Source organism: Macrobrachium nipponense, chromosome 3, assembly GCF_015104395.2.
Source record: "Macrobrachium nipponense isolate FS-2020 chromosome 3, ASM1510439v2, whole genome shotgun sequence".
NCBI classification, from domain to species: domain Eukaryota; kingdom Metazoa; phylum Arthropoda; class Malacostraca; order Decapoda; family Palaemonidae; genus Macrobrachium; species Macrobrachium nipponense.
In genome coordinates, this window is record NC_087202.1 from 75676193 (window position 1) to 75696192 (window position 20000).

Genomic DNA, 20000 nt, shown 5'->3' on the forward strand with positions numbered 1-20000 from the left:
CCAAAAGGTATGTCGTACGTATCTTCATCTTATCTACATTACAAAAATAAAGATAAAAAACTGACATCAGTTCACGAGAACCCGCTAAACGCTATATACAATCTAGAAAATATACAAAAAATTGAGAGACCGTTTCCTAAAGAAACTTAAAAACCTGTAATAACTGAAACAACATGAGAAAATTTAAGAAACGCAATAAAGAAGAATGGAAAGGCCACTAAACCCCGGAGGAACCTAAGAACACTCCCAAATGAGAAGCTAATGTGAAACCTTAAGATTCTGAGAATGCTACCAAAGATAAATCTTCGAAATCGTACCCAAAGGGGATATCGCTGAAATCATACCCAAACTGTCAGAAGAGCATTATAACCGGTAGAGCTGCTGAGAACGCACCACACAAAAAAAAAAAAAAAAAAAAAAAAAAAAAAAAAAAAAAAAAAAAAAAAAAAAACATGGAAAACCGCAAACAGAGCCATAACTAGCGCCAAAAATAAATAAATAAATAAACCGTTGAAAACAAAATCCTGAGAATACACCAAAAATAGAAAATACTGGGAACAAAACTAAACAAGTAAAAAGTGCACCGAAGAGTTTTTTCTACGTAATCGAGTTTTCTGTACAGCGTTATAATCAAGGACACCGAAAACAGATCTAACTTTCGGTGGTCTCGGTATAATGCTGTATGAGCCGCGGCCCATGAAACTTTAACTACGGCAAGACGCACGATTATGGCTAACTTTAACCTTAAATAAAATAAAAACTACTGAGGCTAGAGGGCTGCGATTTGGTATGCTGTTGATTGGAAGGTGGATGATCAACATATAATTTTTTTGCAGCCCTCTAGCCTCATTAGTTTTTTTAAGATCTGAAGGTGGACAGAAAAATACGGAGAGAAAAATTGTAAACAGAAAAAAGTGCGGATGGATAGACAAAGCCGGCGCAATAGTTTTCTTTTTAGAAAACTATAGGTAAGTATATAATATATATATAATATAATATATACCATATTTATATAGAAATATATACATATCATATATATTGATATATATATATAGATATAGATATGATATATATATATATACATACACGAGAGAAACCTCCTAAAGCGAAGCTGCTGAAAGCGCAGAACCAGAGAAGCGACCGAGATCACGGCGAAAACCACACCACCACCACCAACAGCGACCAAAGCCTAAGGACGAAGGGCGGTCTGCCTCCTCTATGAGGCTCTTGATGTCCGGCATTCAGTTGAATACATTAATTCGGGCAGGACGGATGCTTCTGGGAAACGCACTTCCACACAGACTGCAAGGCGTTTAAAATATATCTTCCGCTTTTACCGAATCTGCAGCGACATCAGACCCGATGATGATACCAAGGTCAGGAGGAGCATCGCGTCATAAAAAGAGATAAGAGTTGGCACCATTTTTCTAGACAAAATGAAACAGTGAGACAGAAAGAGAGAGACAAAAGACAACGTAATTCAAGTTTAACACCAAGAGAGAGAGAGAGAGAGAGAGAAGAGAGAGAGAGAGAGAGAAAGAGAGAGAGAGAGAGAGTTGAACAAAACTTGAATCGAAATGTATATGGGATGGTTTTACAAAAGTGTGCCTTAAAAGTTCAATGACGACACGGATAATTCAACGGATTTCCATATCCGTTGAAGCATCACATGACAAATTATATTGATATCTACTACCCGCGAATGGCTAACGTATTCTAATTCCTTAATTACTGATCAAAACACACAGACACATACAATGCATCAGCTCATACATTAACGCCTATCAGTAGCCCGAAAAAAGGGGATGACGGCTATGTTCATGTTCCTGTTTCTGAAATTACAGAACACTGATCGTTACTTAAATTTCAGCAAACTTTACGAGCCTGATGCTTATTTAATTGGTAATAATAATGTCCAAAATCCAGTCAACTAAACATCAAAGTAAAATATTGTAAGAAGGGTTAGGTGAAATATATTCCATCTCCAACTGACGAACAGTAATTAGAGAAAGCTCTTGAGCGGTTCACAGCTCCAAACACTTCGAACCTGGCGGTCATTGTGATGCCAATGGGAATTTTGGCTATAGCCTTGATCACCAATTGATGAAAGAACGATAATGGAGATGACCAGCTTTTATTAAAATATAATAATAATAATAATAATAATAATAATAATAATAATAATAATAATAATAATAATGAGCAACTTCCAATTCCTGAAGCCCATGGGAGCGGCATCGTTCATCCATTTACTATGAGATTTCATCGCATTCCCAGCGATATTTCTAACAATCCCGAAGCATTTTTATTCTGAAAGCCAAAGAGTGAATTATTCAATTTATTTATGCATTTGTTTATTTTATATGATAAACTACGGACAACCACTTGGAAAAAAATATGTTCCTTCAGTACAAAGGAGCTCAGAGACCAAAACTGGAGCGCGCGAGATTGATTGAGAGAACTGGAATCACAGAGGAGTAATTATGTATTTATCGACTCAGGATCATCGTCACTGAGGCGCCCTTTCTTTGGTCTGTGTATTCCCGTCTGTGAAACATTACTGTAAAAAAAAAAAAGAAAGAAAGAAAAAAGATTGAAAAGTAAGTCAAGAGACTGCAAGCATCAGACGATGCAATTAGCGAAGTTTACGAAATACTCTGAGCTACCTGCATTTCCTTGCTTGTTTGTATGGCGTTTTTACATTGCATGGAACCACTGTTATTCAGCAACGGGACCAACGGCTATACCTGACTTCCGAACCACGTCGAGAGTGAACTTCTATCACCAGAAATCCACATCTGTAACTCCTCAATGGAATGACCAAGATTCGAACTCGCGGCCAACGAGCACGCCACTGAGGCGATTCGACGAATGCAAAAGGGATGTTTTACGTAAAGAATAGGTTATTTACGTTTTCTTCCGCACATGCGTTGGAGCGGTTTGCATAAACACTGGACTATGTACATTTTCTTTTACAAACAGTGAGAACGCCATTGAGATTCTCTTGAACAGTATTGAGAACAAAATATAAAGTACTATACACAGGAAATCTTTAAAAAAAATCGGGCAGAACCTATTAGTAATTAGTTAACGTAATCCTGCTAAGAGGTAGGCAGACCACACCCAAAACGTATCGCCTTGGCTACTGTAACGGATTACTTTACACCAGAGAGTCCGATGGAATAGGCAACCCGATCCCATTATCCAGTCTAGTTTAACTTGAATAAGAAAAGCAATTGAACGACCTACCATATATAAACAAATAAGTAAATAAATTGGAAACTCCAAACGTAAAGGCACATTTTCCTGACTGACGTAAGGAGCCTGCCGATAGTCACTGAGAGAGATTGAACAGACACTACCAGAATATAACGTGTCATAGACAGGAACATCTTCCTAAGCCTGAAGGGCACACAACAGTTTAAAGCGGACTTGTGAGAGTTTGGGAGAGCGTATCCTTGAGCAGAAATATGTACGTAGTTTTGATACCTATAAGGTTGCGTTAGTGCTGTCAGTTGGAAGAAGCAATATCAGTAACGACAATAAAAAAAAGAATTGGTAGGATTGGCATTAAAATTTTGTAGTTTTCCTGTACCGAATTTACTCTAAATAACTTACTAATCGATCGTTCAGACATGTAAAGAATAGATGCGGGAAAAAATCTTTGTAACATAAAGTGTATTTTTGATTTTAGAGTAATGGGTGCATGACGGCATTGCGTCATGTGTTTTCACCGTATTTTATAAACATCATACATAAATACATGCCCCTTGCCATTACAATAGTGGATCCAGAATTACGTCTGCCTGTCGGATTTTGGCAAGAGTGAGGTCGCTAGCCCCTTCACTCTTTACACCATGGTTGCAACGCACTAGAGTCGACTAACTTCCAATAAACATAACCCATTGCGTAGATCCACAAAATCACAATGGGATCTGGCGGTTTGTTTGTCCGTGTGGTGTGTGCGCATAAGTGCGCGCGCGCATGAAAGCCTATGTGAGAGAGACACAATTACTGAACATATGTATATTTCTACGTCAGAGTAACTCTAGCGTTGCAACTGTTGCGAAAAGATCCCTCGGGGAAAACTCGTTTACTCAACGCTTCTTGGTAATCGCTTTATCATTTAACTCGCTCCTGTGCCACTGGCCGCACTTAAGGTATTCCCAAGTCTTCTTGAAATTCTCTCTTTTTATTTGGAATCATCTTATTTTCTACCTATCAGGAGATTAGAGCGACAAGCAAAATTCACATGTAGAGAGAAGAAAAAAAAATATATATATTTGTGTGTGTGTGTATGTATGTATATGTATACACACACACACGCACACACAACAGCCACACACATCACACACACACACATATATATATATATATATATATATATATATATATATATATATATATATATAAATTTTATGCCCTAAGTCAGTTAACGTCTTGTACCGAAAGGCAGCCCAACTGTTAGATTTGCAGATATATATATAATATATATATAATATATATATATATATATATATATATATATATATATATATATATATATATTTCTTACTCAGTTGCTAATTTTGGATCGGGTACTGCAAAAAAATTAAGCAAGGTAACAAGTCTATCTTATCCCCGCAGTACTAGGTGCAGTTAGTTCCTTTTTTCAAAACCCTGAATGCCCTAAAGATGCAACAGCTTCTATCAAAATATTTGTAAATCAGTAAATATAATGCAGCTTTCCTAAAAAGATATTATTGCAAGTCTAGGTCAAGAAGCTTTTAGATCTTTTCCAATAAATGAATGATAGCAATAAAATCCTACTAACTTTGTATGAACAGTTTTAAAAATGGTCAAAAACGGATTAGTAATGGACATGCACATTCTGGGCACTTGAAAATAAAAAAAGAAAAAAATAAACAACGGAAAAACTTCATCCTTAAGCAAGCTGCGATATGCCTGTTTTGAAAACGATAATTGCTGGCAAATTGTAAAAAAAAAAAAAAAAAAAAAAATTAGCCTGAAACTGATGGCTGTTTCTAAATTTACGCGCGTCTGTACTTTCGGAGGCTCTCTGCCAGCTGGATAATAACTCAATAATCGGCTGTGATTTATATACCATATTTGGTTTCCTAATCACCGTCGCAAAGAGTGGGGTATTCCGAAATCTCCAAGAAAAAATGTTGACACATTCGGCCATTTTTTAAAAATAACTCTTATAAAGACGGCATCCAGCATTTCTTTGTAAGACTCACTCCTGAAGCAGACCACATTTTGGCCATTTCCCTGTAAAAAGTCATATTATGGAACAATACATTTGTTTATTTCCACGGAAAGGTCCTACTCCAAAACCCAAACATTGAGCAGCCTCCATGGAACGACTAACTCCTGGAATAGGACTTCCAGCCATTAACATAACCGAACAAGACATTCGGCCACTTATCTAGGAAAAGCCACCTCTTAAAACATGACAGCTGGTCTGGAAATATCTCTTATCCTGGAAATCAGGCGTTCGCCCATTTTCATGGAAAAGACTTGCTCCTAATATATAAGGTTAGGACATTTGCAAAAATGAGTCAATGAGAGAGCTTTTGACCATTTCCACGAAAAAGACCAGTTTCTGGAACGGAATGCCTTTTTACTTTTGTGTAAAAGAAAACTATGGTGCAAGATTTGTCTGTCCCTCCGCCCTCAGATCTTAAAAACTGCTGAGCCTAGGGGTTTCATATTGCTCTATTGATCATCCACCCTCCAATCATCAAACATACCAAATTGCAACCCTCTTGCCTCAGTATTTTTTTTCTTTAAGGTTAAAGTTAGCCATAATCGTACTTCTGGCAGCGCTATAGGTACCAACAACATAACCCACCACCGGACCGTGTCTGAGTTTCATGGGCCGCCACTAAGAGCTTCATGGGTCGTGGCTGAGGCCACCACCGGGCAGAAAACGGGATTGCGCCGAAGAAACTTCAGCCCTTTTTTTTTTACTTCTTTTAATTCTAGGACTCGGACATTCAGTACTTTTTCGCAAAAGGACTTCTAAAACTAGACATTCGACCATTTACATATAAAGTATTACTTTCATCTCTGAACACGATACTCGGCTATTTAGGGACAATCTCTTCGGAACTAAACAGGCTGCTTCTCGTGGCAAAAAATTCTCCTTCGAGTCCTTGTGTTCTGCCATTCCCCTGGAGAAATTACATACGGAACAAAACGGCTCAGTCCTTGAATATTAACAAGACAATAGCATATAGTCTTTAACAGAAAGAAATGGTGGAGAATTCGTGCAACCAATTTTCCAGATTTATAAGGTACAATGTCCTCGGATGAGCGAGACTAAGCTTCCTTCCGTTTCAAGATTATCATCAAGAAGATAAGTACTGGATTCTTCGATGTAACAAAGCTAGACATACAGAGAGGGATACATTCTTTCTTTTATATATATATATATATAATATATATATATATATTATATTATATATATATATATAGAAATTTCCTCAACGGGAGGTGACTCCACGTGTAGCAGCCGTTAATGTTAGGAATGTGGTACTGGCCGTTCGCCATGAATTTCTTCCGTGTCCCCATATCATTCTCATGAAACGCCCCAATTACCCCTATATATATATATATATATATATAGATATATATATAATATATATACATATATATATATATATATATATATATATATATATATATTATATATATATATACACACACACACGCATTAAGCTACAAATGTCCTTTGATACCTAATTCAAGCTACCTCGGATTTAATATATGTTCATATACGTTAGCCGAAGGGGAATTGTTTATTCGATAAGAGATTCGTCGGCTCATGGGTGCGAACCACAGAACCACGAATTCAGGTTAACATATATGAAAATATATTAATTCCGAGGCAGAGTTAATTAGATATTAAAGGACATTTGTAGCTTAATGCGTATAGTATATGAATCACGGTAACGTGACAAAATTCATACATATATATATATATATATATATATATATATATATATATATATATATGCCTTTGAATGACATGCCTGTCACTCAAATAGGCTATCCCTGTGCAAGTCCTCTGGGATGATGTCGCTATCCGATGCTCTTTTCTAGTATTAACGAACGGACAGTCGACGAACTGCGAGGTAACGTATTCACTGCGCAGGTCAAATGAGCCACAACTGGCTTTGACGGAACGTGTCGAAGCCATTCTTGCTCGCTCAGGAATCGAATCCAAGACCTCTCGCTAATGACGAAAGAGTCCTAACAACAGATATATATCCTCACACATTTGCTGCTTCTCTGCAAAGATGATCCCCTATGGCTGGCAAAACTTGCAACAACAGTTGCTAAAGTAGAAAGAAACTGTCTTACTCAACATAAGTCCCAAATATTAAACCAATTAACCCAATATTTCTAACTGATCGACAGCCCATTAAATGTCTCTAACGAACGGAGGTGGGTGGTGGGCGGCGGGTGGGAAGTAGGGGTGGTGGGAGGGTAGGAGGGGTGGTGAGATATCAGCGCGTGTTCAACAGTCTACTCTACCGCATTTACAAAGAAATCAATGAGGTGGCTGCTGGACTCTCTCTCTCTCTCTCTCTCTCTCTCTCTCTCTCCTGGTACGAAACGAAGCGGGGCGAGAGAAAAGACACATAGAAGGAAGAGAAGGAAAGAGACCTGTGGACTCCAAACGATGTAATCAGCGGGCGGACATGTGCCCAAATAATGAAGCCTCATTAACGACCTGTTTTGCATCATTTGGCAGCGGCCATGATGAAGGAACTGAATTATACCGAAATCGTTTCACCTCTTAGCAATGGCCCATCAGCTCATTGGGTAACTGACTGATTAGCTATTTTATTAATAACAACTGGAGTCACAAAAGTTACGTTCATAGATTGCGAACGTTTTTCTATGCAACCATATTGGAATGTCGCAAATTTATGGCGTTAGAGGACCTGGATTGTACTAAGACTGAATTAAATCATTTCAAAGACAGCCCATAATTTTTGGGAGATATTAGGTTTCAAGTTGAAGAACAAGGTGGCGTCAATCCTCCATCCACAAAAAAAAAAAAAATAAATAAATAAGAAAAAAACTACCTTGCATCCCAGCGTTATAAATGCATGGATATACATTTGGATAATAATATACAAACAAACAAAAATACATAAAACCCTCGAAGGCAAAAGTGCGACTTCGTCAGCTTTTAGCATTTGAAGCAGTTTCTGACACCACTTCCAACCGACTGAAACTAGAGCGCTTAATCACCCATAATGGCCAAAGTTAAGAGACTGAGTGTTAAAATGCAGCTGGAAAGAGCCACCGTCGGCATAAACGGTTTGACAGGTGGCCATCAGGTGAACCTATTGATTCCGAGAGGTTAAAAGACTGTTGATGCATAGAAAGGGCTGTTCGGATTGCTATTTCGGTGGTTGATACACGCCCTTCCGTTTCCCTTGCTCCCTTATTCTTATTAAAATGGCGATGAAAGTTGGTAGTTATATTTTCATAAGTACTCTGTCCTTCAATAGCAATAGTAAGGGCGTTAAACGTCGTTGGCCTATATATATATATATATATATATATATATATATATATATATATATATATATATATATATAATATATATATATATATATATATATATATATATATATATATATATATACTATATCCATGGACTAGCGGCACTGGGTCACAAAGTGAACCAGCGGAGAAAATTAGTGTAATTCCATGTTAATAACATCAATATGATGAATGGAAACTGGATGAGAACTGGAAGCATTTCATGACTGGAACTTTAAAGAATAAACTTCGTTGGAGTTCCTTTATTCTTTGGAAATTAACAACGATCTCAAATAAGAGAACATAATTACATTCTGGAAGCAAAACAGTTTATATGCTATCTTGCACATTGCAAATACCTCTGATATGTATTCAGCAAACAATACATAAACGTTTAAAATTACAACCGCATCAAACCGAATTCGTGTAATGTATACTGCGCACGCGCCCACATTCACGGTGTGGCGTGTATAAAACTATAAACATACACGACGCCATAGGTATTTTCCTAAGGAAAGTGAAGATGTCCGTCTTTGTGCTCGTGAGTGTGGAAAAGCGAAATTTTACATACAAATGATTGAAATCACCTCATCGGAGGGTCCTTTGATTTCGGTACTACTACTACTACTACTACTACTACTACTACTACTACTGCTGCAACTGCTGCTTATGGTAATAACAACAAATACCAACGCCTATAACATCAATCATTCATACTTTCCCTATTTATTTAAATGAATAAAAAAACAACCTTGTGGAGGATTTTGAAAGGCAACTACATGACCTGCTAGACACTGAAAGGAAAACAGAACCACTAGGAGAATTCCGAAGCGTGGCTGATGAGCTTAAAAATTAAAACACTCACCTAACCTTATTGATTTCCAGAGGGGAAAATAATGAGGGAAGAGGTGGCCTGACCAGTCATCATGTGCTAGTGAATATCAAAGGTAAGTCTGGGCGGGCAGAGTTATTGTCCTCGATATAGAAAAAAAAAAAACCCTGTCTAACTTCTCATGCAAATATCATCATTATCAAAAGGATGCGGATTTTTCACGCCTTGTATGCATTCGGGAATTCAAGCAATTAAAGCTGTCTGTCAGTAATCATTACTCATAGCAGAACAGTATCAGAATATAGACGCGATAAAATGAATGTAATAAATTTAATAAATATACATGTACAACATCCTTAGTCAGATGGCATACACCAACTTTATGACGCTGTAGAAAGGAGTTACTAGTCGAGAGAGGGAAGGCCTTCGCTCTCCGTATGTCTCGTCGTGCCCAAGTTATATAGAGTACCTTGGTCATGCCATGATAGGGACGCCGAGCCCGGCAAATTTTCCTCCGACTACCCTTTCCAAGTGATGAAAGACCGATTCAGTGAGCACCGAGGAAACCAAGTAATTCTTTTAATTCTCTTTGGTACTAAAAAAGATTTTTTTTTTAACTGAATTACTAAGTCTGAAAGTATTGGTTACTTTATGTCCCTGTCTCCACCATGGACTTATTAGAATGAATAACATTTTCTTTCCGGTGAAGTTTTGATCAATCGGTTGACTCATGAACTCGTCGCTTTACTCATTTGCTCCACCAATATTCCTTGTTTCAAGGTTTGAACGCCGCTACTATTTTCCTCCCATTTTTAGTCCGAACGATGTTGTATCCTATTTTTTTTTCCTCTATGAATATTGTTTCCTATTTCTTTTTAGTACGAACGCTATTTCTGATTTTTGGAACTGAATAATGGAACATGGGAAGTCTGCACAGGTCAATTTCTGCCTAACAAAAAGGCAATATCTATAGCATTTCACATCTATTCACAAAGCTTGCCTATGTAATAGCATACATTCTGAGCGAAATTACTTTACCGGTGGTAACTGATAGATTTTTTTTACAAAAAAATTAAAATATGCCCGCGTGTCGCTTACGAATAAATTCATATATATATATATATATATATATATATATATATATATATATATATATATATATATATACATATATATATATAGATATATGTGTGTGTATGTATGTATATGATATTTATACACATACATAAATATATTATTATATATAGCCTATATATCTACAACAGAAATATATATATATATGCATATTATATATATATATGCATATAACATATATATATATATATGCATATAACATATATATATATATATATATATATATATATATATATATCATATATATATATACAGAGCATTAATTTTTTTTTTACCTTCCATCAGTTTACCGGGGTTGTCTTATACATAATTCCTTATTAAAAGCAATTTCAAATAAGTAATTTTAATGCGACTAATATTATTATCGTTTATATTTCTGTTAATAAAGCTATCATCAACAACAATCGCTGGCAGCAACTGATAACAATAGCTGGCAGCAACTGACTGAAAATGATATTAAGAAATTATAATTATTTAGCGTAAGTTTTGAATGGATGGATTGAATTTCCGAAGAAAAACAGCAAGAGACATAGATAATGACATTATGGAATTTCTAAGAGAGAGAGAGAGAGAGAGAGAGAGAGAGAGAGAGAGAGAGAGAGAGAGAGAGAGAGAGGTAAATTATTTAAAACTTATTTCAATTAAGATCTTTCTTCGAATTCTTCCCGAAAGAAGAAGAAGAAGAAGAAGAAGAAGAAGAAGAAGAAGAAGAAGAAGAAGAGAGAGAGAGAGAGAGAGAGAGAGAGAGATATTAGGTTTTACATGAACTTTTCATATCCTCTCTCGCGTTGCGTAACCTGTAATAATTCAGTGCAGCCTATTTACAAATTTTTTGGACAAAGAAAAAAAGGCGAAAAAGTCATACCGTCAATAACTGACGACATAAATATACGTCTATATGGCAAAAAATCTTAAAGAAAAAAAAAAATGTATTTACCAAATACAAGTGACTATCTTATTACTATCAAGATAAGTTAACGTACCGTTCAAATGAAGAGCATCCATGAATAGTTGCTGAGTAACAAGATTTCCAGTTAAAATCGTCGTATTTTCGGGGACGGTTCAATATGAAAAAATCTCAACGTGGTTACTCAGAAACAGACTCTAGCAAAGGAAAAATTCGTTTAAAGCTTAGCTTACCGAGCGAAAGACATTTCCTATAAAAAATTAAACTGATTACTTAGAAGATAGCGCTTATATTACAGAAGATATAAACGGTTAGGAAGTAACATGCACAATAAAAACAAATTTCTCCTTGGTTACTGAATAAAAAGAAATTACAGTGAACACATACAAAATTAACTGATTATTAAGAATTACAATGAAAATGGTTACCGAGTGATAAGAGCTTACACTGACAATACCCTATATGAGTAAATGTATTTGGAATGAGAATCTATAATTGTTTCCGAGAAAAAGGATGTAGTATTCAGCAGCGGAAACTTGCAATAAAAAATCTAAATGATTACTGATAAATGACTGCTCAATAACAAGAACTTACAGAGTAGTAGTAGGAACTCTCAATAAAAAACGGTAAATAAATGGCTCCTAAAAAAAACAGGAATTATATGAAAAGGTTTCCTGGATAGAAGGATTTTTCCATGAAAAAAAATAAAAAAATAAGATATTATAATTAAAAAATGAATTCTGAAACGAGAACTGCTTCATCAGTACAAAATAAACGAAGTTTGATTTTACAGAAATGACCAAACTCCGAAAGTATTTACGAACACTTGCACAGAGGGAAAAATTGAACATTTCTGAATGAGTGGCACACATATATTATTTCCCACATGAAATTAAAACAGGAACAAACTACCGAACAATTCATCATTTCCGAAATTTCATTCTGTCACCCATACAACACTGTACATTTAATAATTTCATGAATAAAAATAAAAACAAAGGGCAAACTATAAAAAAAAAACTCAGCATGTCTGTATTCTGAAAAAAGAGCCCTAGTGAAATATGAGGGTAAATATTTTTTAATGAAATAAAAAGGTTCGGATAAATATTATATAAAGTGTGTTTTTTCCCATTTCAACACAACGTATAATTGTATCTGACACGTTGCTACCGATGAAAAATATTAAATATAGAATATACATTCTACCATCGCAGGCATAATACATAGAATGGTAAGCATCCAGAATTGCAATAAATAATAAAGAACACTTATCCTTATTATATTTAAATCGAGCTTTTATGATGGCATTCCATAGAGGCAGAGTAACTGGTCACTGTTACTTGAAAGAGAGAGAGAGAGAGAGAGAGAGAGAGAGAGAGAGAGAGAGAGAGAGAGAGAGACTTGGCATTATAATAATAATAAAAAAAATACATAGAAACGCCATAACGTCACACAAATGTGATCGACATATCTAGAGCCAGACCAAACCGACGTCAAAATGATGGAATTTCACCGTGTTTGTCTTTGTGCTTCTAAATCTGTCTTCTCATAACAGACTTACTCCGACAATTAAGAACTAAATAGTGTCTAATGTGTCTATGAAAATTCTTATATAACTTGTATACACGAAGCCTACAATACTAATAAAATATGTATCTGCCCATTTCATCAGAAAAAAATCATATTGTTGAAAAAGTGAACCATTACAAAAGTACATAAACATCAAAAATCTAAAATACTTTCGGCAATAGAATATGAATTTGTCAAATGAAAAACGTGACAAAAGACATTTTTGTTATCAAAATGTATATAAAATAAGTTTTAGAGCTAACAAAAACACCAAAGAGCATGTTTATATCTCAAAAATATCAAGGTTAATATTTATAAACATCAAAATACACATAAAAAAACAGCATAACACATCTCACTTAACAGAAAAAAATACCATCATCTTTGATTTAGACCGAATAAAAAAAAGAAAAAAAAAAATTCAAGTCACAACGACAAAAGCAGAGGAAATAAGATAAAAAAAAATGAAAACTGCACCTTAGTAAAAGCGTGATATTTACCTACATCGAGGGATTAGGCCAGCAAATGATTCCTTGCTTCTCCACCTCTCTGTCAATATGTCTGTATCTCTGTCTCTCTCTCTCTCTTTCTCTATTTCTCTTTCTTTATCGCCTTACTTTCTCACTATCGATTCGCAGCAGTCCTCAAAGCACTGCCGAAGGTTGAGAACACACACAAAAGTCTCGTGATGATGCAAAGGCAGCAGCAGCAGCAGTGTGAGAGGAGAGAGATGCTGTGGGTGGGTGTTGTGGATTCCGAGATGTAAGATCGAGTCGACTTTTCGTGTTTTCTCCCTCGGAAGAGTTTATCTCTCTCTCGCCTCGTGTTTATGAACTACTTTTGGAGAGTGATTGCATGGCTGCAGTTCTCTCGAGTGGGACGTATGTACTGTTTCTTTGACATACAAATCGTGTTTATATTCTTAATCTTTGAGGTATGTACTTATCACATCAAGAAATGTAAGTTGTGTTTCCATGTTATGGCTAGTACAATATATCAATATCTTTATGAAAAACTAGGGTACTGCTATATCAGTCAGGTTAAGAAAAATGACATTTCCTTCATAGTTGTTCTTGCAGTTGCGCGAACTTTTGAACATTTGCTGTTGACTGACAAATATCTCGTCCTTATTCTCAGAGATGTTTGCAATTCGGTATACTTTTGCAAGGAGGGTAACAATGTTTTAAGACCAATAAGCGTATTAGATTTGCTTTAGAATTTCATGCATACACGTACTTTTAAAAAACATGTATTTTTAAGGGGTATAAATATATTATATGTTTAAAGGTTTAACCTTACTGGCTTGTTAGAATGAATATATCGGTAATAAGAAGCTTGGCGTGTGTCATCACATTGCAAAATACGACCAGAACAAACAGAGAATATATATATATATCTATTGATAGATTATATGATATATGTAGTATATTTAGATTCTAGTACATGACTGAGACAAGCCCCAAGTCGTAAGGAATCTCACCACGGGACTTCGGTGATTCCGAAGATCGCTGCTGCTACTGCCGCCGCCACCACCGCCGATGGCGACGCTGCCGTAGGAGGACGACGTGTCGTTCGAGGACGACGTGCTTGCTAGCTTTGTGTGGTGGGTGCGGGCGCTAGGACTCGACCTGAACACGGGGGGCGGCGGTGGTGCCTCTGACCGTACCGGTAGTAGTTGTAGTAGTGTCCGTGCGGTAGCTGCAGCAGGCCTCATGTGGGTGTCACACAAGAGGGGCTTTGCTCGCTCGCTCGCTCTCTCTCTCCCTCTCTCGCTCTCTCTCCCTCTCGCTCGCAAGTGTGATGAGTGTGTGTGAAACCGGTTCCGTGGCAGAGCCGGTTGTGTACTGCGTGTGTGTGTGTGCCAGTCTCCAGGAGAAGAGAGAGGGCGACGACGAGGCAAACCAGCGACGGGACGAAACGACGACGACGGTGGCGAGGAGGTGGAGGCGGAGGAGAGGAGGGGGAACGTTCGAGGCAGTGCAAAGGGCAGCCAGCGACCTGACTCCCACCGCGGTGCACCACACACTGACGGAGGGCCGCTCTTGCCCTCCTGCACCCACCACCACTACCACACACACACAAGCACACACACACATACACAGACACACACACACACGACCGCCACACGATAGGAGCAAGGGGGAGAGGGGGCCGGGAGGAGAAGGATAGGGTGTGGGGGGTGGGGGGCGGATAGGATAAGGGGGGCACAAAAATCCCCTCTCAACACCCAGCCCCCATTCCACCGAGGGGAGTCAGCGCGCAAGGAGAGGGGAAAGTATTAGTTAGGGATGAGGGCAGTAGAAGCCAGCGCATGGAAAACACGGCATGGGGGATATAAACACTTGGCTGTGATGTAACAAACATACAAACACACGGTTACTAGTGCGCATGCACGCTATGTACGTGGTGTACGTGTGTGTGCCTTGTACGCAGACATAAATGTGCTCATGGTCTGCTTTTATTTATATAGTATATATATATATATATATATATATATATATATATATATATATTATATATATATATATATATATGTGTGTGTGTGTGTGTGTGTGTGTGTGTGATGTGTGTGTGTGTGTGTGCGCGCGCGCGTGTAAATTACAGTATAAACTTACAATGTAGGTACATAAATGCTGACTGATACGACCAGATAAACTGATTGATATTGCCATACATGAAATGTGGAGCTCAAAATCATTGTAAAGAGTTACAGTTACCTGGCACTGAATAGATTAATTGAATAAGCAACTAAATTTCACACACGCACACACACACGCCCACACATACACGGACATATCCGAGTGTGTATGCATATATGTGTAAATATATGTATATATGCATATATACACTTTATACATTTATGTTTGTAGATATATAATATATAGTAATATATATATATATATATATATATATATATATATATATATATATATATATAGAGAGAGAGAGAGAGCGAGGAGAGAGAGAGAGAGAGAGAGAGAGAGAGAGAGCAACTTCTCTGAGCAATATCCTTTACACATGTGAATACACATGCATAATAAATATATAGTCATTTGCGTGCGTGAAGGGTCTTGAAGTGCATCGTACCTGAAGAGCCTTGAAGTGCACAGATGGGTTGTTTTGCCGGTGATTTGCATGGAAAACAAGTGACATAGAGATATCTTTGTGGCAGATGAAAAGATGGAGGCCCTTATCAAAACGAGTTTGGAAAATGATCGATTACTGAACACACATGGCCCCCCCGTCCCCCAACCCCCAGTCAATCATAACTCCTGGGACTATTAGGAGGGTGGGAAGCTCACGATTGAAAAACTTTATAATAGAACTGATATCAAGGAAATGTGAAGTGTGTTGAAGATATATGATATACACTGAAAATTGTTCGAATTTACAGGTAGGAGAGTGACTAGTTTGGTGTAGAAATGCGTCCGAGGTGTTGGTGCAGAGCAAAATTTGAGAAATCACTGTATGCTTGCAACTGCTGAAGTTTGCAGATTATTCAGTACCAAAAAGGGACAGCAAAGAGAAACTGGTGAGGTTTGTAAAAGGGTTTCAAAGCAATGGCAAAAATATAAGTCAGAGGCAATGGTAAACTGAAACTAGGAAGACGGAGAAATGAATTTGAAATGTGGACAGAGGAGGAATACAAACATTCGATTAACGTAAATATTTGAAAGTAAATATGGATGCTGATGGTAAGGTAAGAGAAGGAGAGGGTCACAGAACAGTCACATCATCAAAGGTAACAGGATGTGCGACGAAGACTGCGAAGCAGCTGTACGAAAGGTCTACGGTAGTCAAGGAGGGAATATACAAAGGGACCGTTAAGGCAGCCCTCCTCTTCTATGGATTGAAGCGCTGTTGGTTGTGTCTTGATGTGCCCCCGGTGAACCTTACGTATAGGTATATGAAAAGGTTAATGTTGAAGTCTTTTATACAAGGGGTTCACCACCAATCCCGCAGTTAAATTATGATTGTGAAGTAAGCGATCCCCTGTCTTCCATCGAGCCAACCCCATTTATGCGAAATGGCTTCCGAAAAACGATATAATATATATATATATATATATATATATATATATATATATATATATATATATATATATATATATATACACACACATATATATATATATATATATATATTATATTATATATATATATATACATATATATATGTGTGTGTGTATGTATGTAAGTATGTATGTACACATTACATATATTTTCCCATTATTTTGTCAAATATTACGAGGTGCATTCCATCCATAACCAAGCAGCTTTAACTATACAAATTAACTAATCAGTTATTTGATTAATTTATTAATGAAATTACATGACTTGAATTCTTTCACTTAAATTAACATATGAAAACAGCTGTTCAACATGTAATAAGTTCTACAAATTGAATTCAGTCATGTATGAATCGTTCAAATATATAGCTATGAAAAGCACATATTACTAGTGAACGTCACTAACTCTGCGGAGAAGGTCCTCGAATTCGCTTATGTTATCATCATCATATTACATTTTTCATAAAATATTCAAGGTATTCCGTAGGATTGTACGCAATAGTTCCCAGACTATTTCACGTCAATTATTACGGCACAGAGGCTCAAGGTCACGAGGGCACATTGACGGCAAAAATCGTAAAAAATTGGATTTGGATGCCTCTCTAAATATCATATAGGAAAAAAATTAAATATCACCTCGCTCGCTTATTAATTTCCGATCGTGTAACACCTCAAAGCCTGGGGGCATCTGATCTCAAATGTAGGTTTATGTTACTTGAAAATTCCAATTTCCTACGCTTTCAGAAACACTGTAAAATTGCGAATGGTTGCGCCATTCAACGAAGTTCGCGCATGCGCCCAGTTGCAAAGATGATCAGGTACCGATCTGAAACGGTTCACTAATAGTGACAAATACTTTATGTGGCTGAAAGGCGTAATCTCGATGGCTTTCACCGAAACTTACACAACGCTATTGTACTTGAGATAATCGGAACACCGGTTGGCATAATTAGATATACTAATGACCAACGATAATTAGATGGTTTCGGTTATACGCACGAAATAGAAAATTAGGAATTTAAGAGACGATCAAGGGGTTTGTAAATCCCGACACTTGTAAGTTATGTGCCATTGCAACGCTCGAAATAAGGCACCCTCATTTCTTACACTTACCAAAGGGTTTCTGCTGAGAAAAGACTTATGAAATGTATAGGTGACAAAGCCAAGAAGAAGGGCAATTTCAGCCAATCGGCACTTAAGACGGTGAAAAGGAGTAGATGAAGTGCTGAACAAAATGAATGAGATGAAGTAGTACAAGGATATGAAATGGACATATTTCATATCCTGGACACCGAGATGGAAAAACAAGGAAGCGGGAATGCAGGTCAGGTACAGTACAAGGCTAAAATGGAAGTAATACCTACAGTGTTCCGTGTAAGGTCCCTAAACTTGGAATGTATTACCCGTCGATATTACTACTACACACAAAATAAGTAGCATTTAAGATACAAATTCTGCACAGCCTCAAATTTATGCGTAAGAAAATAGCATGGACCAAGGAAATATATTTTATAACTATACACTCTCGAGCATTCTTGTATTCAACGTGTATTCGCAATCTATTTTAATTTTTATAGTATTTACTGTTATGTATATATAGCATCAGTTTCAATATATACGGTACATACATTCATACAAACTAACTAGAGTTATATCTAGTATGTATTTGTCTACAAATACAGATTTTTAAATATAACAAAAATTTATATAGCTTAAATTTCGAAATATAAGATAAACGGTAAAAACAAACTAACTCTGGAAGGTGGGTTTTTCTACGGGGAAACGAATGTATTATTACTACTACTACTACTAGTACTGCTAATAATAATAATAATAATGATAATAATAATAATATAATAATAAATTCTTCATACAAGAAGACATATGAAGGAATAATAAACGGAAGAGCAGATCCCGACTATTTCAACATCGGAAAAAATGAAGTGTAAGGTAGATATATATATTATATATATATATATATATATATATATATATATATATATCATATATATATATATATATATATATATAGTCATTTTAATGATGAATATGCGCATGCATCTTCTAAACGTCAAGAGGTGCTGGTTTCCAAACATTTTTTGCTATTATCGTAAAAGTCTTTTAATTAAATTGTTGTACCCTTTATTCTATAAGACTATTATCATTGTTGTAGTTATTCAAAGATCAGATAAACAGAGACAGCAAGAAATCACATAAAATCTAAGACAACGGTGCATAATGTTCTACAATGACACCATTAAACCTCTGTTCAAATTATGAACTTCGTCATAAACAATACTACCAAACAATCTAATAATAATAATAATAATAATAATAATAATAATAATAATAATAATAATAATAATAATAATATAACGATTTTGTAGTTAGACTGTCTAACACCCCGCCTTATGCACATTCTATTAATGAAAAACAAAAGCTATTCAGAGTCATTCCGAAATAATTACTTAAATAATTCAACTTGATTAACTTAATCTAAGTGAAATATGAACTTTTAACAATGTCAGTTAAAGCATCCAATTATGTACGTGCATCATTTTAAATCAATTACAGCACATTCTGCATCATAGCAACATCATCATTTTGTGGTTATTAAAAAAACAACGCAAATAAAAAATTTCACGTAAATGCAATTATCAGGAACCCAGTTGTATCCAACTTTCAATAAATACAATTTTGAGAACATCCGGAACTAAGAAATGTCAGCAACGGTTCGTGATTTCGAGTGGATAGCAATCGATGAAATTCTCACATGATGCAACAGCAAAACATCTGCAAAAATCCAAATTCACCTAAGAGTTCACTAGTATCGGTCCAATCCATTGATGCGAATCTGTTGTTTTCTAATATGATATTCTGTCTATATGTACTGTATATATGATACCATAAACAAATGATGGGAT

At 36.3% G+C, this 20000-nt stretch overlaps 1 protein-coding gene across 1 annotated transcript in view; it reads right to left on the reverse strand.

The window, feature by feature from the left end:
- LOC135221821 (GTPase-activating Rap/Ran-GAP domain-like protein 3) overlaps window positions 1-15046 on the reverse strand; it is a 967251-nt gene extending 952205 nt beyond the window's left edge. Inside the window, 1 exon segment of the mRNA XM_064259719.1 lies at window positions 13508-15046. The gene's annotated coding sequence lies outside the window, so the exon portion shown is untranslated.
- Between the last annotated feature and the right edge of the window lie 4954 nt (window positions 15047-20000).